We start from the raw sequence: 23,171 nt of genomic DNA on the forward strand, positions 1-23,171 counted from the left end.
GATTCAGCACTACCCATGGACTCAACACTGCCATAGACTCAACACAGCCCATAGACTTATGGACCACAACGCCTGTCACCAGACTTATGGACCACAACGCCTCTGTGTCACCAGACTTATGGACCTCAACGCCTCTGTCACCAGACTTATGGACCACAACGCCTCTGTGTCACCAGACTTATGAACCACAACGCCTCTGTGTCACCAGACTTATGGACCGTTACAACGCCTCTGTGTCACCAGACTTATGGACCACAACGCCTCTGTGTCACCAGACTTATGGACCACAACGCCTCTGTGTCACCAGACTTATGGACCATAACGCCTATACGTGTACAAATACAATTTTTTTTTTTACCAATTCCACTTTACAATAAAATTGTAGACACGGCACAATATATATTTCTGAATCTTTATTTTTACCAACATTTTTTAAAATATTCTCCGTTAAGGCAAAATTCTGAAATATTGGATTTTTAACAAAGTCTTGAGAACCTTGTATCTGAACAAGTTCAATTTGTGCAAATATTTTTTTTAAAACGTATAAAAATCATTGCTTACAAATATCAGCTCTATGTTTTCAAGTAAATACATTTTGGGTAGTGAATAAATTATAGTCTAAATAAGCTACACATGACGAATTGTAGGCAATTATAGTTATAATCAAAGACATTTTTAAACAATCACGTGGTCCCTGTAGCTGCCGTTAGAGACACAAAATCTGCTTGAAAACAGTTCATCAACATATATGAATACATTGATTCGAATAAGCAGAGTTAATTTCCTATTTATGGCATGCCGGTTATGTGTCAGTTTTCAATATCAACATCACCTTATAAAAGAATTACATTTAAAATATAAGCGCACAACTTTATCAGTGATGAATGCTGCACTTTGTCGTTTTCATGCAGGGGGCGCTGTAAACCTACACGCGCCCCCTGCATGCGAACGACGGAGGTGCAGGGACAGACGTTCGATTACGTTGGAATCGATCTGCAGACGGCCAGCAGCTCCGTGTCGCCATATCTCGATCCCGCAATCCCAAACAGGTGAAAGTCCGCATCGAACCGGACCCCCGGCAAGGCCGTCTACTTAACGACGAGAGAAAATTCACGCGAAATGTCCTTCTCAACGAAGTCTTCCAGATGTAAAATTAACTTTTAATGAAGAAATAAAATCATCTAAATCAAAACACAACACAATGCAAAGATGTTTCATTTTAAAACTTCAAAACGGAGCATGGGGTACTTGCGTGAATGCGTCCTTCGTGTGCAAATGTTGTGACTTTCCTGGCCTGAAGGCCGTCAATGTGTTGAACCCTTATTGGTGCACAGCGTCTCAACAACAGCAGTGGGGTTTGCTTCAACCGATAGGTAACGAACATCCAGACGTGAATCAGCAAGGAGCATTTCTAGTCCCAGTTAGACAAAATCTACGTCAACACGTAAGACAAAACTACAATTCGTGTTGTAGAGAATGTACCTCCTCCTATACGTGTAACTTTTAAGTGGTATGCCTTGTAACTGATGAATGATCCGAGCGTGCTCCCTATTTCAAAGACAATGAGTTGCTCCAGAGGCAGATGCTTCGTGAAAGACAAAAACACCATTTGACCTGTATCACAAGAACAACGGGTCTCACCCGAGTTCTCTGTACAGGTTACTTACAAAACACACACACACTTTGTCCTACCATCACTTATTCAATGTTTGACCCTCACAGACAAAATGTTACATGTACACGCACAATCAGACAAGTATTCATTCTAAATCATTGACGGGAATATTAACATTGAATTACTGCAGCAAAATTGACTGCATCACGTTACATCGTATTAACAAGAAGCTATTTTAAAAATACGCACCGTCTGCTTAACAGTGTATGTACAACGTACTATTGTTGCGTCATTCAAAACGAGTAGGCCGTTGCATGTTGGCGTCTGGGTCAAAATGTAGCAAATTCTAAACATTACGCTACAAATAATAGATCACGGCGTTTCGATGGCAACACAAGCAATCGTCATCAGGTGGGACAAGCACAGCAGCAATAAGAGGAAACTGCTGGAGTAGGCGCCTACTACTTCAGCAGTTTCTCTTGCTGTGGTTGTCCCACCTGATGACGATTGCTTGTGTTGTGATCTAAACGCCGTGATTTTATGTTTCTACCTACGTGGTGACTTTACCGAAAGAACTCAAGAGTGTGGATTCCTGCAGTCACGAAAGCTTCGAATCAAGATTGCCTACAAACTACACAACTGAGATAACGCATCAATCATCGCCCCCTACTGACAGGCTCTTGTCCACATGCAGGCTGGTGCAGGGCCACCACCCTGTGCCACACAGGGGCAGCTGCTACTTGGGGTTGCTCTTCGAGTGTTTCAGAAGAGACACTAAACTCCGAGTTGCTGAGGCGGTTAAGCAAGCACCGTGTAAATGCAATTATTATGATAACATAGTGAATGCTTGGGCGCTTATTGTCTCTCGCTCCTGGTTAAAGATCTACCCAACCCACAGGTCCACAAAGATTGGCCGCCCTTACTCTGCAGGTTGAACCTAGCAACTGAGTGTCCAACTTCATGTTCTTTTCATTAAAGGCCTGTGACAAAGGTGCATCCATTGTAGCGACATCATCTCAAGCTTACACATCTAACGGGTCTCCACTTGACTTTGTATTGTCTCGGAGGAAGTCCACCCACACCTCGACTTCCACAAACTGCTGGGAGTTGCCTCGCTCTGCCTCACAGTCAGAATTCTCCTCCTGCTTCACGTTGCCTCCATCGATGTGAAGGTCCCATTTTGGAGTTGAATATTCATCTTCACATTTCACCTTCACTTCTTCCCTCTTCACCATCACTTCTTCACATTTCACCATCACCACTTCATATTTCACCTTCACTCTTCACCGTCACTTCTTCCCTCTTCATCTTCACTTCTTCCCTCTTCACCATCACTTCTTCATATTTCACCTCGATACCTTTAAAAGTGTCCAAGCTAGGATTTTCTTCCGGTTCGTGTTTCATGAGGGATGGGCTCATGGTGGCACTTTGACTTTCACATGCTGATTTCAGACTCCGCTCCTTGTGGATCTTCTGATGCTTCTGTGTTCTCTGTGCAAACGCCTTCCCGCACGGAGTGAACCTGAAGGGTTTCTCTCCTGTGTGTGTTCTCTGGTGTACTTGAAGATTTGATGAATCTGCAAACGCCTTCCCACACAAACTGCACTTGAAGGGTTTCTCTCCCGTGTGTGTTCTCTGGTGTACTACAAGAAGAGATGAACGTGCAAACGCCTTCACGCACAGAGTGCACTTGAAGGGTTTCTCTCCTGTGTGTGTCCTCTGGTGTACTACAAGAGTAGATGACCGTGCAAACGCCTTCACGCACACACTGCACTTGAAGGGTTTCTCTCCTGTGTGTGTTCTCTGGTGTGTTACAAGAAAATATGAACGTGCAAACGCCTTCCCACACACACTGCAATTGAAGGGTTTCTCTCCCGTGTGTGTTCTCTGGTGTGCTACAAGAGTAGATGAATGTGCAAACGCCTTCCCACACACACTGCACTTGAAGGGTTTCTCTCCCGTGTGTGTTCTCTGGTGCCGTGTCAAATTTCCAGTCCGATCCGTGCTGTATGCACACCGGTCGCATTGTTGCCTTGTCGTACCGAGCTGCGCTGAGTGCATTTGCTCCATCAGTCCAATTCTGCAGAGGAAGCGTCAGAGGAAGCGTCAGCTGCAGACAGAAAAAAATAATATCCACACCATCTACACGTCAGTATCGATGCACAGAGGAAAGCATATATGCACAGTAACACGTGACTTACACGTCTATACTTATTCATATATTCATGATATAGTGGAAAAGTGTCCCAAATTCATCACAGGGCTGTTATGGCACACAATGAGAGGGCAAATGGTTATAAACATGCCTGGAAGCCCTCGTATCTTCAAAATGAATGTTCACCAAAAACTCCGAGCACACAATTTCGGCTGTCTGGCTACAAAAGGAATATTTATGAGCGCTAAATTCAGCTGACATAGCAAAGGGTGTTGAAAACAATACTATTTGTGTTAGGCAGAAATGCATAATTAACGTTCAATCGCAACTTAGAGGTGTGAATCCAGGCTCAGATGTCCTTAAACGCTGGGATGAACAGTTCCGACTTCAGCTGCATGTGTGTGCTGTGTTAACCTCCTGTTTCCATTCTTATGAAGAGTTCCAGAGGAAAACAAAAGTAAACTATTGTTACGCTATAACCTTCGTGTTCAACAGAGTTAATAGACTTTACTGCAAACACAAACTGTACACTGTCACTGGGTAAACAGGCGGTGGCATGTCTACAATCATGCCGGGCCACCTTCATCTGCTTGGCATGAATGCTTCCTCACTCCACCAAGTAATTAATTGAGGATCAACGAACATATCCGAGGCAAACTGGAGTTTGCGTGTCTCTCTCCGTGGTGAGATGTTAACTACCTCACCTGGTATACAGGAAATCGTGGGTTCGATCCCGACCCTGACGCCTGCTGCATATTTGGAGTTTGCGCATCTCTCCGCTGAGTGTCTTTGACCGATAGACATTGCCACACGTATTCTTGTTTCTTTCGGTAAAGTTACGTAGATAGAAAATAACAATAACAGATAATACAATTACATTAAATAAAGACTACTTGTGTTGCGATCAAAACGACGTGAGTTTTTTTGCTTTATTTACAATATTTTATTTATTTGTATTGTTATTTTTTTTACTTTCTATCTACGTGACTTTACCGCAAGAACCAAGAATATTAATTCCTGCAGTCACCAAAGTTTTAAGTCAAAACATTCACACACGTTGACAAAGCCTCACCTTGTGTTGTTGTGGGCAGGTCGCTTCTGATAACAAGAGCGGTATAGCAGCTCAAGCGGGCTTGGCCTGCTAACAAAAGAAAATAAAAACTGCGTGAATATTTACAATAAAACAAAGTTACAAAGTGGCGAGCCGGGTGAAGACAAATTAAACTTAAGAGAGATAATTAAAGTGAATGCAATCAGTCGAGGGCAGGAGGCAAGGCCCCGCTTGGCTAGGCCCCGCGTTGTAAAGTTCCAACCTGGACATCGATTCCCATGCTCGCTGCTACTCAATTGACATCCCTACGAGAGAGAGGCTCTACCTTGGTAAACAACAACGACCACCACCACCACAACGATGAGAATTTCTCACCTCGGATTTCAGTGCAAGAGCGCTGGCGGAAGCAGGAAGTAGTATGACGTCACTTCCCCCCACGAGCGGCTCTCCAACTGAATAAATTATATTCTTAGTTTTTTCGGTAAAGTCACGTTGAAGAGAAACAACAAAATATATATAAACAACAAAATATATATATTTTGTTGTTTCTCTTCAACGTGACTTTACCGAAAAAACTAAGAATATGAATTACTGCAGTCACGAAAGCTTTAAATAAAAAAATTGAATAACTTATGTTAATGAGGCAGGCCCATATGTCGAGGGATGGGGGCGTGGGCGCTGAACCCGTCGCAATAAACTCGCGACGGCTTTAACGGACACATTATGTTAATGAGCCACCAGTCACTGGGCGTAGTTTTGCCCAAATAAGGATTGCCACTGGAACGACATCGGCAGCGACCCAAGCGGAGGTGACGTCACGCTCAAGAGCACGTTGGACGGATGAATACCTTGGTGACATGACGTCACTAACGAGGTACACCTCACGCTGGCGTTTCACACCAATGAGGTAATGCAGAGTGGTGACGTCACAGAGTTGGAGTTTAAGTTGTTTTAGATTCATTTTCCATTGCTCCCTCCCTTGGGTGTGTGAGCTCAGCAACAACGTGGACATTATTGTGTATACACTGTGTGTGTGTACACTATGTGTATACACTGGGTGTGTGTACACTGTATGTATACACTGTGTCACTGTGTGTGTACACTGTGTGTGTGTACACTAAGTGTATGTGTACACTGTGTAAATACACTGTGTGTATGTACACTGTGTGTATACACTGTGTGTGTGTACACTGTATGTATACACTGTGTCACTGTGTGTGTACACTGTGTGTGTGTACACTAAGTGTATACACTGTGTGTGTGTACACTGTGTGTGTACACTGTGTGTGTGTACACTGTGTGTACAGTGTGTGTGCACACTGTGTATACTGTGTGTGTGTACACTGTGTGTGTTTACACTGTGTGTGTGTACACTGTGTGTGTCCGCATTGAACCGAACCCCCGGCAAGGCCATCTACTTAATGACGAGAGAAAATTCACACGAAATGTCCTTTTCAATGAAGTCTTCCAGATTTAAATTGATACAAGCTTTTAATGAAGAACTAAAATCATCTAATTCAAAACACAACACAATTCAAAGATATTTCATTTTAAAACTTCAAAACAGAGCATGGGGTACTTGCGTGAATGCGTCCTTCGTGTGCAAATGTTGACTTTCCTGGCCTGAAGGCCGTCAATGTGTTGGACTATTAAATGGTGCACAGCGTCTCAACAGCAGTGGGGTTTGCTTCAACCGATGGTTACGAACATCCAGACGTGAATCAGCAAGGAGCATTTCTAGTCCCAGTTAGACAAAATCTACGTCAACACGTAAGACAAAACTACAATTCGTGTTGTAGAGAATGTACCTCCTCCTATACGTGTAACTTTTAAGTGGTATGCCTTGTAACTGATGAATGATCCGAGCGTGCTCCCTATTTCAAAGACGATGAGTTGCTCCAGAGGCAGACGCTTCGTGAAACACAAAAGTACCCTTTGACCTGTATCACAAGAACAACGGGTCTCACCTGAGTTCTCTGTACAGGTTACTTCCAAACACACACACACACACTTTGTCCTAACATCACTTATTCAATGTTTGACCCTCAGACAAAATATTACATGTACACGCACAATCAGACAAGTATTAATTCTAAATTATTGACGGGCATATTAACATTGAATTACTGCAGCGAAATTGACTGCATCACGTTACATCGTATTAACAAGAAGTTATTTTACAAATACGCACCGTCTGCTTAACAGTGTATGTACACCGTACTATTGTTGCATCATTCAAAACGAGTAGGCCATTGCATGCTGGCGTCTGGGTCAAAATGTAGCAAATTCTAAACATTACGCTACAAATAATAGATCACGGCACTTCGATGGCAACACAAGCAATCGTCATCAGGTGGGACAAGCACAGCAGCAATAAGAAGAAACTGCTGGAGTAGGCGCCTACTACTTCAGCAGTTTCTCTTGCTGTGGTTGTCCCACCTGATGACGATTGCTTGTGTTGTGATCTAAACGCCGTGATCTGTTATGTTTCTACCCACGTGGTGACTTTACCGAAATAACTCAACAGTGTGGATTCCTGCAGTCACGAAAGCTTCGAATCAAGATTGCCTACAAACTACACAACTGAGATGACGCATCAATCATCGCCCCCTACTGATAGGCTCTTGTCCACATGCAGGCCGGTGCAGGGCCACCACCTTGTGCCACACAGGGGCAGCTGCTACTTGGGGATGCTCTTCGAGTGTTACAGACGAGGTACGACATAAAACTCCGAGTTGCCGAGGCGATAAGGCAAGCACCGTGTAAATGCAATTATGATAACATAGTGAATGCTTGGGGGCTTATTGTCTCTCGCTCCTGGTAAAATATCTACGCAACCCACAGGTCTACAAAGACTGGCCGCTCTTACTCTGCAGGTTGAACATAGCCATTGAGTGTCCAACTTCACGTTCTTGTCATTAAAGGCCTGTGACAAAGGTGCATCTATTGGAGCGACATCGTCTGACGCTTACACATCTACCGGGTCTCCACTTGACTTTGTATTGTCTCGGAGGAAGTCCACCCACACCTCCACTTCCACAAACTGCTGGGAGTTGCCTCGCTCTGCCTCACAGTCAGAATTCTCCTCCTGCTTTACGTTGCCTCCATCGATGTGAAGGTCCCATTTTGGAGTTGAATCTTCATCTTCACATTTTACCTTCACTTCTTCCCTCTTCACCATCACTTCTTCACATTTCACCTCGATACCTTTAAAAGTGTCCAAGCTGGGATTTTTTTCCGGTTCGTGTTTCATGAGGGATGGGCTCATTGTGGCACTTTGACTTTCACAAGCTGATTTCAGACTGCACTCCTTGTGGATCTTCTGATGCTTCTGTGTACTCTGGTGTGTTTTAAGAGCAGATGACTGTACAAATGCCTTCCCACATACAGTGCACTTGAAGGGTTTCTCTCCCGTGAGTGTTCTCTGTTGTGTTTAAAGAGCAGATGAATCTGAAAATGTCTTCCCACACACAGTGCACTTGAAGGGTTTCTCTCCCGTGTGTGTTCTTTGGTGTTTTTTTAAGAGCAGATGACTGTGCAAATGCCTTCCCACACACAGTGCACTTGAAGGGTTTCTCTCCCGTGTGTTCTCTGGTGTGTTTTAAGAGCAGATGAATCTGAAAATGCCTTTCCACACACACTGCACTTGAAGGGTTTCTCTCCTGTGTGTGTTCTCTGGTGTGTTTTAAGAGCAAATGAATCTGAAAATGTCTTCCCACACACACTGCACCTGAAGGGCTTCTCTCCCGTGTGTGTTCTCTGGTGCTTTTTAAGAGTAGATGAATGTGAAAATGTCTTCCCACACACTGCACCTGAAGGGTTTCTCTCCCGTGTGTGTTCTCTGGTGCTTTTTAAGAGTAGATGAATGTGAAAATGTCTTCCCAGACACACTGCACAAGGGTTTCTCTCCCGTGTGTGTTCTCTGGTGTGTTTTAAGAGTAGATGAATCTGAAAATGTCTTCCCACACACAGGGCAATTGAAGGGTTTCTCTCCTCTGTGTGTTCTCTGGTGTGTTACAAGAGTAGATGACTGTGCAAACGCCATCCCGCACATCGTGCACCTGAAGGGTTTCTCTCCTGTGTGTGTTCTCTGGTGTGTTACAAGATCAGATGACTGTGCAAATGCCTTCACGCACACACTGCACTTGAAGGGTTTCTCTCCTGTGTGTGTTCTCTGTTGTTTTTTAAGAGTAGATACATCTGAAAATGTCTTCCCACACACACTGCACTTGAAGGGTTTCTCTCCCGTGTGTGTTCTCTGGTGTTTTTTTAAGAGTAGATGAATGTGAAAATGCCTTCCCACACACTGCACTTGAAGGGGTTCTCTCCCGTATGTGTTCTCTGGTGTGTTTTAAGAGCAAATGAATCTGCAAATGTCTTCCCACATACACTGCACTTGAACGGTTTATCTCCCGTGTGTGTTCTCTGGTGTCTTTGAAGATGAGATGAATCTGAAAATGCCTTCCCACACACAGTGCAATTGAAGGGTTTCTCTCCTGTGTGTGTTCTCTGGTGTGTTACAAGATTACATGACTGTGCAAACGCCATCCCGCACATCGTGCACCTGAAGGGTTTCTCTCCTGTGTGTGTTCTCTGGTGTTTTACAAGATCAGATGACTGTGCAAATGCCTTCACGCACACACTGCACTTGAAGGGTTTCTCTCCTGTGTGTGTTCTCTGGTGTTTTTTAAGAGTAGATAAATCTGAAAATGTTTTCCAACACACACTGCACTTGAAGGGTTTCTCTCCTGTTTGTGTTCTCTGGTGATTTTTAAGAGTAGATAAATGTGAAAATGCCTTCCCACACACACTGCACTTGAAGGGTTTCTCTCCCGTGTGTGTTCTCTGGTGTGTTTTAAGAGCAAATGAATCTGCAAATGTCTTCCCACACACACTGCACTTGAAGGGTTTCTCTCCCGTGTGTGTTCTCTGGTGTCTTTGAAGATGAGATGAATATGAAAATGTCTTCCCACACACAGTGCAATTGAAGGGTTTCTCTCCTGTGTGTGTTCTCTGGTGTGTTACAAGATTACATGACTGTGCAAACGCCATCCCGCACATCGTGCACCTGAAGGGTTTCTCTCCCGTGTGTGTTCTCTGGTGTTTTACAAGATCAGATGACTGTGCAAATGCCTTCACGCACACACTGCACTTGAAGGGTTTCTCTCCTGTGTGTGTTCTCTGGTGTTTTTTAAGAGTAGATAAATCTGAAAATGTCTTCCCACACACACTGCACTTGAAGGGTTTCTCTCCTGTGTGTGTTCTCTGGTGTTTTTTAAGAGTAGATAAATCTGAAAATGCCTTCCTACACACACTGCACTTGAAGGGTTTCTCTCTCGTGTGTGTTCTCTGGTGATTTTTAAGAGCAGATGACCATGAAAATACCTTCCCACACACAGTACATTTGAAGGGTTTCTCTCCTGTGTGACTTCTCTGGTGCCGTGTCAGATTTCCAGTTCGGTCCGTGCCGTATGCACGCTGGTCGCATTGTTGACTTGTCGTACCGAGCTGCGCTGAGTGCCTTTGCTCCATCAGACCAAATCTGCAGAGGAAGCGTCAGCTGCAGACATAAAAAAAGAATATCCACACCATCTACACGTCAGGCACAGAGGAATGCACACGTGACTTACACGTCTATACTTATTAATATATTCATGATGTAGTGAAAAAGTTTCCCAAATTAATCAGATTTGATGAACGTGCAAACGCCTTCCCGCACAGAGTGCACCTGAAGGGTTTCTCTCCACGGGTTGTTATGGCACACAATGAGAGGGAAAATGTCATTAATATGCCTGTAAGCCTTCATATCATCAAGATGAATGGTAACCCAAAACTCTAAGCACACAATTTCGGCTGTCTGACTACAAAATGAATATTTATGAACGCTAAATTCAGCTGACATAGCAAAGGGTGTTGAAAACAATACTATTTGTGTTTTGCAGAAATGCATGAATTAATGTTCAATCGCAACTTAGAGGTGTGAATCCAGGCTCAGATGTCCTTGAATGCTGGGGATGAACAGTTCTGACTTCAGCTGAAGGTGTGTGCTGTGTTCACCTCCTGTTTTCATTCTTATAAAGAGTTCCAGAGGAAAACAAAAATAAACTATTGTTTTGATATAACCTCCACGTTCAACAGAGTTGATAGACTTTACTGCAAACACAAACTTGACACTATCACACACTGCCATGAGTAAACAGGTGGTGGTGGTGGGACCAGAACCATGCCTGGCCACCTTCATCTGCTCAGCATTAATTCTTCCTCACTCCACCAAGTAATGAATCGAGGATCAATCAACATAGCCGAGGCTATCCGTGTCTCTGTCTCTCTCTCCCCGTGGTGAAGGTGTTCCCCTCCACACATTCAGAGTCAACAGCGGCACGCGCTTAGCGTCTTTGACCGATAGCTACATTGATACACGTATTGTTGGTTCTTTCAGTAAAGTCACGTAGATAGAAAATAAAAATAACAGATTAAATTCAATAAGATAAAGACCACTTGTGTTGCGATCGAAACGTCGTGGGTTTATTGTTTTATTTTTATTTTTTTTCATGTATTTTTATTATTTAATTTTCTATCTACGTGACTTTTCCGAAAGAACCAAGAATATTAATTCCTGGAGTCACCAAAGTTTTAAGTCAAAACATTCACACACGTTGACAAAGCCTCACCTTGTGTTGTTGTGGGCAGGTCGCTTCTGATAACAAGAGCGGTATAGCAGCTCAAGCGGGCTTGGCCTGCTAACAAAAGAACGAAAATAAAAACTGCGTGAATATTTACAATAAAACAAAGTTACAAAGTGGCGAGCCGGGTGAAGACAAATTAAACTTAAGCGAGATAATTAAAGTGAATGCAATCAGGCGAGGGCAGGAGGCAAGGCCCCGCGTGGCTAGGCCCCGCGTTGTAAAGTTCCAACCTGGACATCGATTCCCATGCTCGCTGCTACTCAACTGACATTCCTACGAGAGAGAGCGAGGCTCTACCTTGGTAAACAACAACCACCACCATGAGAATTTCTCACCTCGGATTTCAGTGCAAGCGCGGATCGGCAGCCTCCTCTTACTTCGCGACGTCACGCGGGTAAACAGGTAACATGACGTCACTTCCAGGGTAAGAGACACGCCCTTCCCACGAGCGGCTCTGTAACAGAATTAATTATGTTAATGAGCCTAGCCCATATGTCGAGGGATGGGGCGTGGCTGCTGAACGCCTCGCAATCAACTCTCGACGGCTTCAACGGCTACATTATGTTAATGAACCGCCAGTCACTGGGCGAAGCTTTGCCCAAATAAGGATTGCCACTGGATTAATATCGGCAGTGACCCAAGCGGAAGTGACGTCACGCTCAAGAGCGCCGTGGACGGGGTTGGGGGAGTGTGAATACCTTGGTGACATGACGTCACTAGCGAGGTACACCTCCCGCTGGCACTTCATGCCGATGAGGTCATGGGGATGGAGTTTAAGTTGATTTAGATTAATTTTCCATTGCCCCCTCCCTTGAGTGCGTGAACTCAGCAACAACAACGTGGACATTATTGTGTATACGTACACACTGTGTACACTTTGAGGCCACGTGAAGCGTCAAAGGCTCGCTGGAAGGAGGAAGTCGCGTGACAGACTCAGCAGTTGCGATGGGTTAACCGACGGATGGCTATCGATTAAAAATCACATATCCCCGAGTCTCATCTGTGAGTGGCACCACCTGACGCTGTTGTGGATCCCCACGTGGCTCGGAGCCTCAAAAGCTCCGTGACTTCCGGGTGGTGATACAAAGACAAAGGTCCCCCGTGTAGCCTTAACAGACTGTTGGGGCAAGTGCTGTTAGCAAGTAGCAGCACCACCTATGAAGGCCGGAACGGTACACGAGGGGGTGGGTGGCCAGCACCGCGCCCGACCGCCTTTGTCTCCCCAGTAATGATGTTTGCACATCACACCGGGTACTCTCTTGAGGCTGAGTCGACCTAGGGGAGGCCCAGAACCGGTTCAAATAATCGTCACTGGGTGTTGGCTGTGAGCGGGAATCAAACTCGGGTCGTTATGTTGGTAGAGCAGCGCACTAACCACACACACACACAGACATACACACACACAGACACACACACAGACACACACACAGACACACACAGACATACACACAGACACACACACAGACACATACATACACACATACACACAGACACATACGTACACACAGACACACACACAGACACACACACACACACACAGACACACACACACAGACACACACACAGACACACACACACAGACACACACACACACAGACACACACAGACACACACACACAGACACACACACACAGACACACAGACACACACAGACACACACACACAGACACACACACAGACACACACAGACACACACACACACAGACATACATACACACACACACAGACACACACAGACACACAGACACACACAGACACACACAGACACACACAGACACACACAGACACACACACATACACACACACAGACACACACAGACACACACATACACACACACACAGACACACACATACACACACACAGACACACATACACACATACATACACACAGACACACACATACATACACACAGACACACACACATCGAACGTGAACGCCACCGGTGACGTTCGCCTCAGTCGATGGCCCCCAAGCCGCTGCTGGAAAATCGTCGTTTCGATTTGCGATTATCGATTTGAAATCGATTACTTAACCACGTGATTTGGTGGCGCTGCGTTTGGCAGTGGGGCAACAGGCACACAACACAATTAGCCAAACCCGAACTCAACGGCGTCAGTCGTCGTTAACTCCGGCTTTAAAAAGGGGGGGAATAATATTTAACAGGCGACGTTTCGGGTAACGGACCTTTATCGCACGGTGCACGACCGGCGAGAATCGATATCCGGTGAGCGTCTGTGGCATCGATTAAACGGGAATAGGCCGATTCTAAAGGAATCTACAACCTTCGATTCCTTTACTCTCGATTTAAAGAGTCGATTCTTGGCGCGCGAGCGTCACTATTCTACTCACGCAGCGCGGCTTGGTGGTGGAGGTTTTTATTTTTAAAAGTTTTAACTTTCACGTCCCGTTAAGTTGCTTTAGGAGTCTGTAGTTGTACGAAGTATACCGCAAGGCGTACAGGCCGCAACAATCGAGGCGACTCCTGCGCCTACAATCGCCGGCGGATCAAAGCATCGCGAAGGTTGATTTGGGCCTAACTCTATCATCATCTGTGCCAGACGTCACGATCATCATCATCATTACAGAGAGATTGTTCACGATCATCATTACAGAGAGAGATTGTTCACGATCATCATCATTACAGAGAGAGATTGTTCACGATCATCATCATTACAGAGAGAGATTGTTCACGATCATCATCATTACAGAGAGAGATTGTTCACGATCATCATCATTACAGAGAGAGATTGTTCACGATCATCATTACAGAGAGAGAGAGAGATTGTTCACGATCATCATCATTATGGAGAGAGAGATTGTTCACGATCAGCATTATTACAGAGAGAGATTGTTCACGATCATCATCATTACAGAGAGACATTGTTCACGATCATCATCATCATTACAGAGAGAGATTGTTCACGATCATCATCATCATTACAGAGAGACATTGTTCACGATCATCATCATCATTACAGAGAGAGATTGTTGAGTGATTCACTTGGGGCCTTGACAATGTGTCTAGCTTAGTGGTCTAATCACCACACAGTGTTGTTGTTGAGTGATTCACTTGGGGCCTTGACAATGTGTCTAGCTTAGTGGTCTAATCACCACACCTTGTTGTTGAGTGATTCACTTGGGGCCTTGACAATGTGTCTAGCTTAGTGGTCTAATCACCACACCGTGGTGTTGTTGTTGTTGAGTGATTCACTTGGGGCCTTGACAATGTGTCTAGCTTAGTGGTCTAATCACCACACCGTGTTGTTGAGTGATTCACTTGGGGCCTTGACAATGTGTCTAGCTTAGTGGTCTAATCACCACACCGTGTTGTTGTTGAGTGATTCACTTGGGGCCTTGACAATGTGTCTAGCTTAGTGTTCTAATCACCACACTGTGTTGTTGTTGTTGAGTGATTCACTTGGGGCCTTGACAATGTGTCTAGCTTAGTGGTCTAATCACCACACCTTGGTGTTGTTGTTGTTGAGTGATTCACTTGGGGCCTTGACAATGTGTCTAGCTTAGTGGTCTAATCACCACACCGTGGTGTTGTTGTTGTTGAGTGATTCACTTGGGGCCTTGACAATGCGTCTAGCTTAGTGGTCTAATCACCACACCGTGGTGTTGTTGTTGTTGAGTGATTCACTTGGGGCCTTGACAATGCGTCTAGCTTAATGGTCTAATCACCACACCTTGGTGTTGTTGTTGTTGTTGTTGAGTGATTCACTTGGGGCCTTGACAATGCGTCTAGCTTAGTGGTCTAATCACCACACCTTGGTGTTGTTGTTGAGTGATTCACTTGGGGCCTTGACAATGTGTCTAGCTTAGTGGTCTAATCACCACACCTTGGTGTTGTTGTTGTTGTTGAGTGATTCACTTGGGGCCTTGACAATGTGTCTAGCTTAGTGGTCTAATCACCACACCTTGGTGTTGTTGTTGTTGAGTGATTCACTTGGGGCCTTGACAATGTGTCTAGCTTAGTGGTCTAATCACCACACAGTGTTGTTGTTGTTGAGTGATTCACTTGGGGCCTTGACAATGTGTCTAGCTTAGTGGTCTAATCACCACACAGTGTTGTTGTTGTTGCTGAGTGATTCACTTGGGGCCTTGACAATGCGTCTAGCTTAGTGGTCTAATCACCACACCGTGGTGTTGTTGTTGTTGGTGAGTAATTCACTTGGGGCCTTGACAATGTGTCTAGCTTAGTGGTCTAATCACCACACCGTGTTGTTGAGTGATTCACTTGGGGCCTTGACAATGTGTCTAGCTTAGTGGCCTAATCACCACACAGTGTTGTTGTTGTTGAGTGATTCACTTGGGGCCTTGACAATGTGTCTAGCTTAGTGGTCTAATCACCACACCTTGTTGTTGTTGAGTGATTCACTTGGGGCCTTGTCAATGTGTCTAGCTTAGTGGTCTAATCACCACACCGTGGTGTTGTTGTTGAGTGATTCACTTGGGGCCTTGACAATGTGTCTAGCTTAGTGGTCTAATCACCACACAGTGTTGTTGTTGTTGAGTGATCCACTTGGGGCCTTGACAATGTGTCTAGCTTAGTGGTCTAATCACCACACCGTGGTGTTGTTGTTGTTGAGTGATTCACTTGGGGCCTTGACAATGTGACTAGCTTAGTGGTCTAATCACCACACCGTGTAGTTGTTGTTGAGTGATTCACTTGGGGCCTTGACAATGTGTCTAGCTTAGTGGTCTAATCACCACACCATGTTGTTGTTGAGTGATTCACTTGGGGCCTTGACAATGTGTCTAGCTTAGTGGTCTAATCACCACACCGTGTTGTTGAGTGATTCACTTGGGGCCTTGACAATGTGTATAGCTTAGTGGTCTAATCACCACACAGTGTTGTTGTTGTTGAGTGATTCACTTGGGGCCTTGACAATGTGTCTAGCTTAGTGGTCTAATCACCACACCGTGTTGTTGTTGTTGTTGAGTGATTCACTTGGGGCCTTGACAATGTGTCTAGCTTAGTGGTCTAATCACCACACTGTGTAGTTGTTGTTGAGTGATTCACTTGGGGCCTTGACAATGTGTCTAGCTTAGTGGTCTAATCACCACACCATGTTGTTGTTGAGTGATTCACTTGTGGCCTTGACAATGTGTCTAGCTTAGTGGTCTAATCACCACACTGTGTTGTTGTTGTTGAGTGATTCACTTGGGACCTTGACAATGTGTCTAGCTTAGTGGTCTAATCACCACACCATGGTGTTGTTGTTGTTGAGTGATTCACTTGGGGCCTTGACAATGTGTCTAGCTTAGTGGTCTAATCACCACACCGTGTTGTTTTGTTGTTGTTGAGTGATTCACTTGGGGCCTTGACAATGTGTCTAGCTTAGTGGTCTAATCACCACACCGTGGTGTTGTTGTTGTTGTTGAGTGATTCACTTGGGGCCTTGACAATGTGTCTAGCTTAGTGGTCTAATCACCAGACCGTGTTGTTGTTGTTGATTGATTCACTTGGGGCCTTGACAATGCGTCTAGCTTAGTGGTCTAATCACCACACCGTGGTGTTCTTGTTGTTGTTGAGTGATTCACTTGGGGCCTTGACAATGTGTCTAGCTTAGTGGTCTAATCACCACACCGTGGTGTTGTTGTTGAGTGATTCACTTGGGGCCTTGACAATGTGTCTAGCTTAGTGGTCTAATCACCAATATTTAACAGGCGACGTTTCGGGTAACGGACCTTTATCGCACGGTGCACGACCGGCGAGAATCGATATCCGGTGAGCGTCTGTGGCATCGATTAAACGGGAATAGGCCGATTCTAAAGGAATCTACAACCTTCGATTCCTTTACTCTCGATTTAAAGAGTCGATTCTTGGCGCGCGAGCGTCACTATTCTACTCACGCAGCGCGGCTTGGTGGTGGAGGTTTTTATTTTTAAAAGTTTTAACTTTCACGTCCCGTTAAGTTGCTTTAGGAGTCTGTAGTTGTACGAAGTATACCGCAAGGCGTACAGGCCGCAACAATCGAGGCGACTCCTGCGCCTACAATCGCCGGCGGATCAAAGCATCGCGAAGGTTGATTTGGGCCTAACTCTATCATCATCTGTGCCAGACGTCACGATCATCATCATCATTACAGAGAGATTGTTCACGATCATCATTACAGAGAGAGATTGTTCACGATCATCATCATTACAGAGAGAGATTGTTCACGATCATCATCATTACAGAGAGAGATTGTTCACGATCATCATCATCATTACAGAGAGAGATTGTTCACGATCATCATCATTACAGAGAGAGATTGTTCACGATCATCATTACAGAGAGAGAGATTGTTCACGATCATCATCATTATGGAGAGAGAGATTGTTCACGATCAGCATTATTACAGAGAGAGATTGTTCACGATCATCATCATCATTACAGAGAGAGATTGTTCACGATCATCATCATTACAGAGAGAGATTGTTCATGATCATCATTACAGAGAGAGAGATTGTTCACAATCATCATCATTATGGAGAGAGAGATTGTTCACGATCAGCATTATTACAGAGAGAGATTGTTCACGATCATCATCATTACAGAGAGACATTGTTCACGATCATCATCATCATTACAGAGAGAGATTGTTCACGATCATCATCATCATTACAGAGAGACATTGTTCACGATCATCATCATCATTACAGAGAGATTGTTGAGTGATTCACTTGGGGCCTTGACAATGCGTCTAGCTTAATGGTCTAATCACCACACCTTGGTGTTGTTGTTGTTGAGTGATTCACTTGGGGCCTTGACAATGCGTCTAGCTTAGTGGTCTAATCACCACACCTTGGTGTTGTTGTTGAGTGATTCACTTGGGGCCTTGACAATGTGTCTAGCTTAGTGGTCTAATCACCACACCGTGGTGTTGTTGTTGTTGAGTGATTCACTTGGGGCCTTGACAATGCGTCTAGCTTAGTGGTCTAATCACCACACCGTGTTGGTGTTGTTGTTGAGTGATTCACTTGGGGCCTTGACAATGTGTCTAGCTTAGTGGTCTAATCACCACACCTTGGTGTTGTTGTTGAGTGATTCACTTGGGGCCTTGACAATGTGTCTAGCTTAGTGGTCTAATCACCACACCTTGGTGTTGTTGTTGTTGAGTGATTCACTTGGGGCCTTGACAATGTGTCTAGCTTAGTGGTCTAATCACCACACCGTGTTGTTGTTGAGTGATTCACTTGGGGCCTTGACAATGTGTCTAGCTTAGTGTTCTAATCACCACACTGTGTTGTTGTTGTTGTTGAGTGATTCACTTGGGGCCTTGACAATGTGTCTAGCTTAGTGGTCTAATCACCACACCTTGGTGTTGTTGTTGTTGAGTGATTCACTTGGGGCCTTGACAATGTGTCTAGCTTAGTGGTCTAATCACCACACCGTGGTGTTGTTGTTGTTGAGTGATTCACTTGGGGCCTTGACAATGCGTCTAGCTTAGTGGTCTAATCACCACACCGTGGTGTTGTTGTTGTTGAGTGATTCACTTGGGGCCTTGACAATGCGTCTAGCTTAATGGTCTAATCACCACACCTTGGTGTTGTTGTTGTTGAGTGATTCACTTGGGGCCTTGACAATGCGTCTAGCTTAGTGGTCTAATCACCACACCTTGGTGTTGTTGTTGAGTGATTCACTTGGGGCCTTGACAATGTGTCTAGCTTAGTGGTCTAATCACCACACCTTGGTGTTGTTGTTGTTGTTGAGTGATTCACTTGGGGCCTTGACAATGTGTCTAGCTTAGTGGTCTAATCACCACACCTTGGTGTTGTTGTTGTTGAGTGATTCACTTGGGGCCTTGACAATGTGTCTAGCTTAGTGGTCTAATCACCACACAGTGTTGTTGTTGTTGTTGAGTGATTCACTTGGGGCCTTGACAATGTGTCTAGCTTAGTGGTCTAATCACCACACAGTGTTGTTGTTGTTGTTGAGTGATTCACTTGGGGCCTTGACAATGCGTCTAGCTTAGTGGTCTAATCACCACACCGTGGTGTTGTTGTTGTTGTTGGTGAGTAATTCACTTGGGGCCTTGACAATGTGTCTATCTTAGTGGTCTAATCACCACACCGTGTTGTTGAGTGATTCACTTGGGGCCTTGACAATGTGTCTAGCTTAGTGGCCTAATCACCACACAGTGTTGTTGTTGTTGAGTGATTCACTTGGGGCCTTGACAATGTGTCTAGCTTAGTGGTCTAATCACCACACCTTGTTGTTGTTGAGTGATTCACTTGGGGCCTTGACAATGTGTCTAGCTTAGTGGTCTAATCACCACACCGTGGTGTTGTTGTTGAGTGATTCACTTGGGGCCTTGACAATGTGTCTAGCTTAGTGGTCTAATCACCACACAGTGTTGTTGTTGTTGAGTGATCCACTTGGGGCCTTGACAATGTGTCTAGCTTAGTGGTCTAATCACCACACCGTGGTGTTGTTGTTGTTGAGTGATTCACTTGGGGCCTTGACAATGTGACTAGCTTAGTAGTCTAATCACCACACCGTGTAGTTGTTGTTGAGTGATTCACTTGGGGCCTTGACAATGTGTCTAGCTTAGTGGTCTAATCACCACACCATGTTGTTGTTGAGTGATTCACTTGGGGCCTTGACAATGTGTCTAGCTTAGTGGTCTAATCACCACACCGTGTTGTTGAGTGATTCACTTGGGGCCTTGACAATGTGTATAGCTTAGTGGTCTAATCACCACACAGTGTTGTTGTTGTTGAGTGATTCACTTGGGGCCTTGACAATGTGTCTAGCTTAGTGGTCTAATCACCACACCGTGTTGTTGTTGTTGTTGAGTGATTCACTTGGGGCCTTGACAATGTGTCTAGCTTAGTGGTCTAATCACCACACTGTGTAGTTGTTGTTGAGTGATTCACTTGGGGCCTTGACAATGTGTCTAGCTTAGTGGTCTAATCACCACACCATGTTGTTGTTGAGTGATTCACTTGTGGCCTTGACAATGTGTCTAGCTTAGTGGTCTAATCACCACACTGTGTTGTTGTTGTTGAGTGATTCACTTGGGACCTTGACAATGTGTCTAGCTTAGTGGTCTAATCACCACACCATGGTGTTGTTGTTGTTGAGTGATTCACTTGGGGCCTTGACAATGTGTCTAGCTTAGTGGTCTAATCACCACACCGTGTTGTTTTGTTGTTGTTGAGTGATTCACTTGGGGCCTTGACAATGTGTCTAGCTTAGTGGTCTAATCACCACACCGTGGTGTTGTTGTTGTTGTTGAGTGATTCACTTGGGGCCTTGACAATGTGTCTAGCTTAGTGGTCTAATCACCAGACCGTGTTGTTGTTGTTGATTGATTCACTTGGGGCCTTGACAATGCGTCTAGCTTAGTGGTCTAATCACCACACCGTGGTGTTCTTGTTGTTGTTGAGTGATTCACTTGGGGCCTTGACAATGTGTCTAGCTTAGTGGTCTAATCACCACACCGTGGTGTTGTTGTTGAGTGATTCACTTGGGGCCTTGACAATGTGTCTAGCTTAGTGGTCTAATCACCAATATTTAACAGGCGACGTTTCGGGTAACGGACCTTTATCGCACGGTGCACGACCGGCGAGAATCGATATCCGGTGAGCGTCTGTGGCATCGATTAAACGGGAATAGGCCGATTCTAAAGGAATCTACAACCTTCGATTCCTTTACTCTCGATTTAAAGAGTCGATTCTTGGCGCGCGAGCGTCACTATTCTACTCACGCAGCGCGGCTTGGTGGTGGAGGTTTTTATTTTTAAAAGTTTTAACTTTCACGTCCCGTTAAGTTGCTTTAGGAGTCTGTAGTTGTACGAAGTATACCGCAAGGCGTACAGGCCGCAACAATCGAGGCGACTCCTGCGCCTACAATCGCCGGCGGATCAAAGCATCGCGAAGGTTGATTTGGGCCTAACTCTATCATCATCTGTGCCAGACGTCACGATCATCATCATCATTACAGAGAGATTGTTCACGATCATCATTACAGAGAGAGATTGTTCACGATCATCATCATTACAGAGAGAGATTGTTCACGATCATCATCATTACAGAGAGAGATTGTTCACGATCATCATCATCATTACAGAGAGAGATTGTTCACGATCATCATCATTACAGAGAGAGATTGTTCACGATCATCATTACAGAGAGAGAGATTGTTCACGATCATCATCATTATGGAGAGAGAGATTGTTCACGATCAGCATTATTACAGAGAGAGATTGTTCACGATCATCATCATCATTACAGAGAGAGATTGTTCACGATCATCATCATTACAGAGAGAGATTGTTCATGATCATCATTACAGAGAGAGAGATTGTTCACAATCATCATCATTATGGAGAGAGAGATTGTTCACGATCAGCATTATTACAGAGAGAGATTGTTCACGATCATCATCATTACAGAGAGACATTGTTCACGATCATCATCATCATTACAGAGAGAGATTGTTCACGATCATCATCATCATTACAGAGAGACATTGTTCACGATCATCATCATCATTACAGAGAGATTGTTGAGTGATTCACTTGGGGCCTTGACAATGCGTCTAGCTTAATGGTCTAATCACCACACCTTGGTGTTGTTGTTGTTGAGTGATTCACTTGGGGCCTTGACAATGTGTCTAGCTTAGTGGTCTAATCACCACACCGTGGTGTTGTTGTTGAGTGATTCACTTGGGGCCTTGACAATGTGTCTAGCTTAGTGGTCTAATCACCACACAGTGTTGTTGTTGTTGAGTGATCCACTTGGGGCCTTGACAATGTGTCTAGCTTAGTGGTCTAATCACCACACCGTGGTGTTGTTGTTGTTGAGTGATTCACTTGGGGCCTTGACAATGTGACTAGCTTAGTAGTCTAATCACCACACCGTGTAGTTGTTGTTGAGTGATTCACTTGGGGCCTTGACAATGTGTCTAGCTTAGTGGTCTAATCACCACACCATGTTGTTGTTGAGTGATTCACTTGGGGCCTTGACAATGTGTCTAGCTTAGTGGTCTAATCACCACACCGTGTTGTTGAGTGATTCACTTGGGGCCTTGACAATGTGTATAGCTTAGTGGTCTAATCACCACACAGTGTTGTTGTTGTTGAGTGATTCACTTGGGGCCTTGACAATGTGTCTAGCTTAGTGGTCTAATCACCACACCGTGTTGTTGTTGTTGTTGAGTGATTCACTTGGGGCCTTGACAATGTGTCTAGCTTAGTGGTCTAATCACCACACTGTGTAGTTGTTGTTGAGTGATTCACTTGGGGCCTTGACAATGTGTCTAGCTTAGTGGTCTAATCACCACACCATGTTGTTGTTGAGTGATTCACTTGTGGCCTTGACAATGTGTCTAGCTTAGTGGTCTAATCACCACACTGTGTTGTTGTTGTTGAGTGATTCACTTGGGACCTTGACAATGTGTCTAGCTTAGTGGTCTAATCACCACACCATGGTGTTGTTGTTGTTGAGTGATTCACTTGGGGCCTTGACAATGTGTCTAGCTTAGTGGTCTAATCACCACACCGTGTTGTTTTGTTGTTGTTGAGTGATTCACTTGGGGCCTTGACAATGTGTCTAGCTTAGTGGTCTAATCACCACACCGTGGTGTTGTTGTTGTTGTTGAGTGATTCACTTGGGGCCTTGACAATGTGTCTAGCTTAGTGGTCTAATCACCAGACCGTGTTGTTGT

At 44.8% G+C, this 23,171-nt stretch overlaps 1 pseudogene; it reads right to left on the reverse strand.

Moving 5' to 3' along the window:
- Positions 1-7,258: 7,258 nt before the first annotated feature.
- Positions 7,259-10,371, reverse strand: LOC142918196 (uncharacterized; annotated as a pseudogene).
- Between the last annotated feature and the right edge of the window lie 12,800 nt (positions 10,372-23,171).

Source organism: Petromyzon marinus, unplaced genomic scaffold (assembly GCF_048934315.1).
Source record: "Petromyzon marinus isolate PM22_M1 ecotype Great Lakes invasive population unplaced genomic scaffold, UKy_Petmar_22M1.pri1.0 PM_G_Scaffold_57, whole genome shotgun sequence".
Lineage (NCBI taxonomy): Eukaryota > Metazoa > Chordata > Hyperoartia > Petromyzontiformes > Petromyzontidae > Petromyzon > Petromyzon marinus.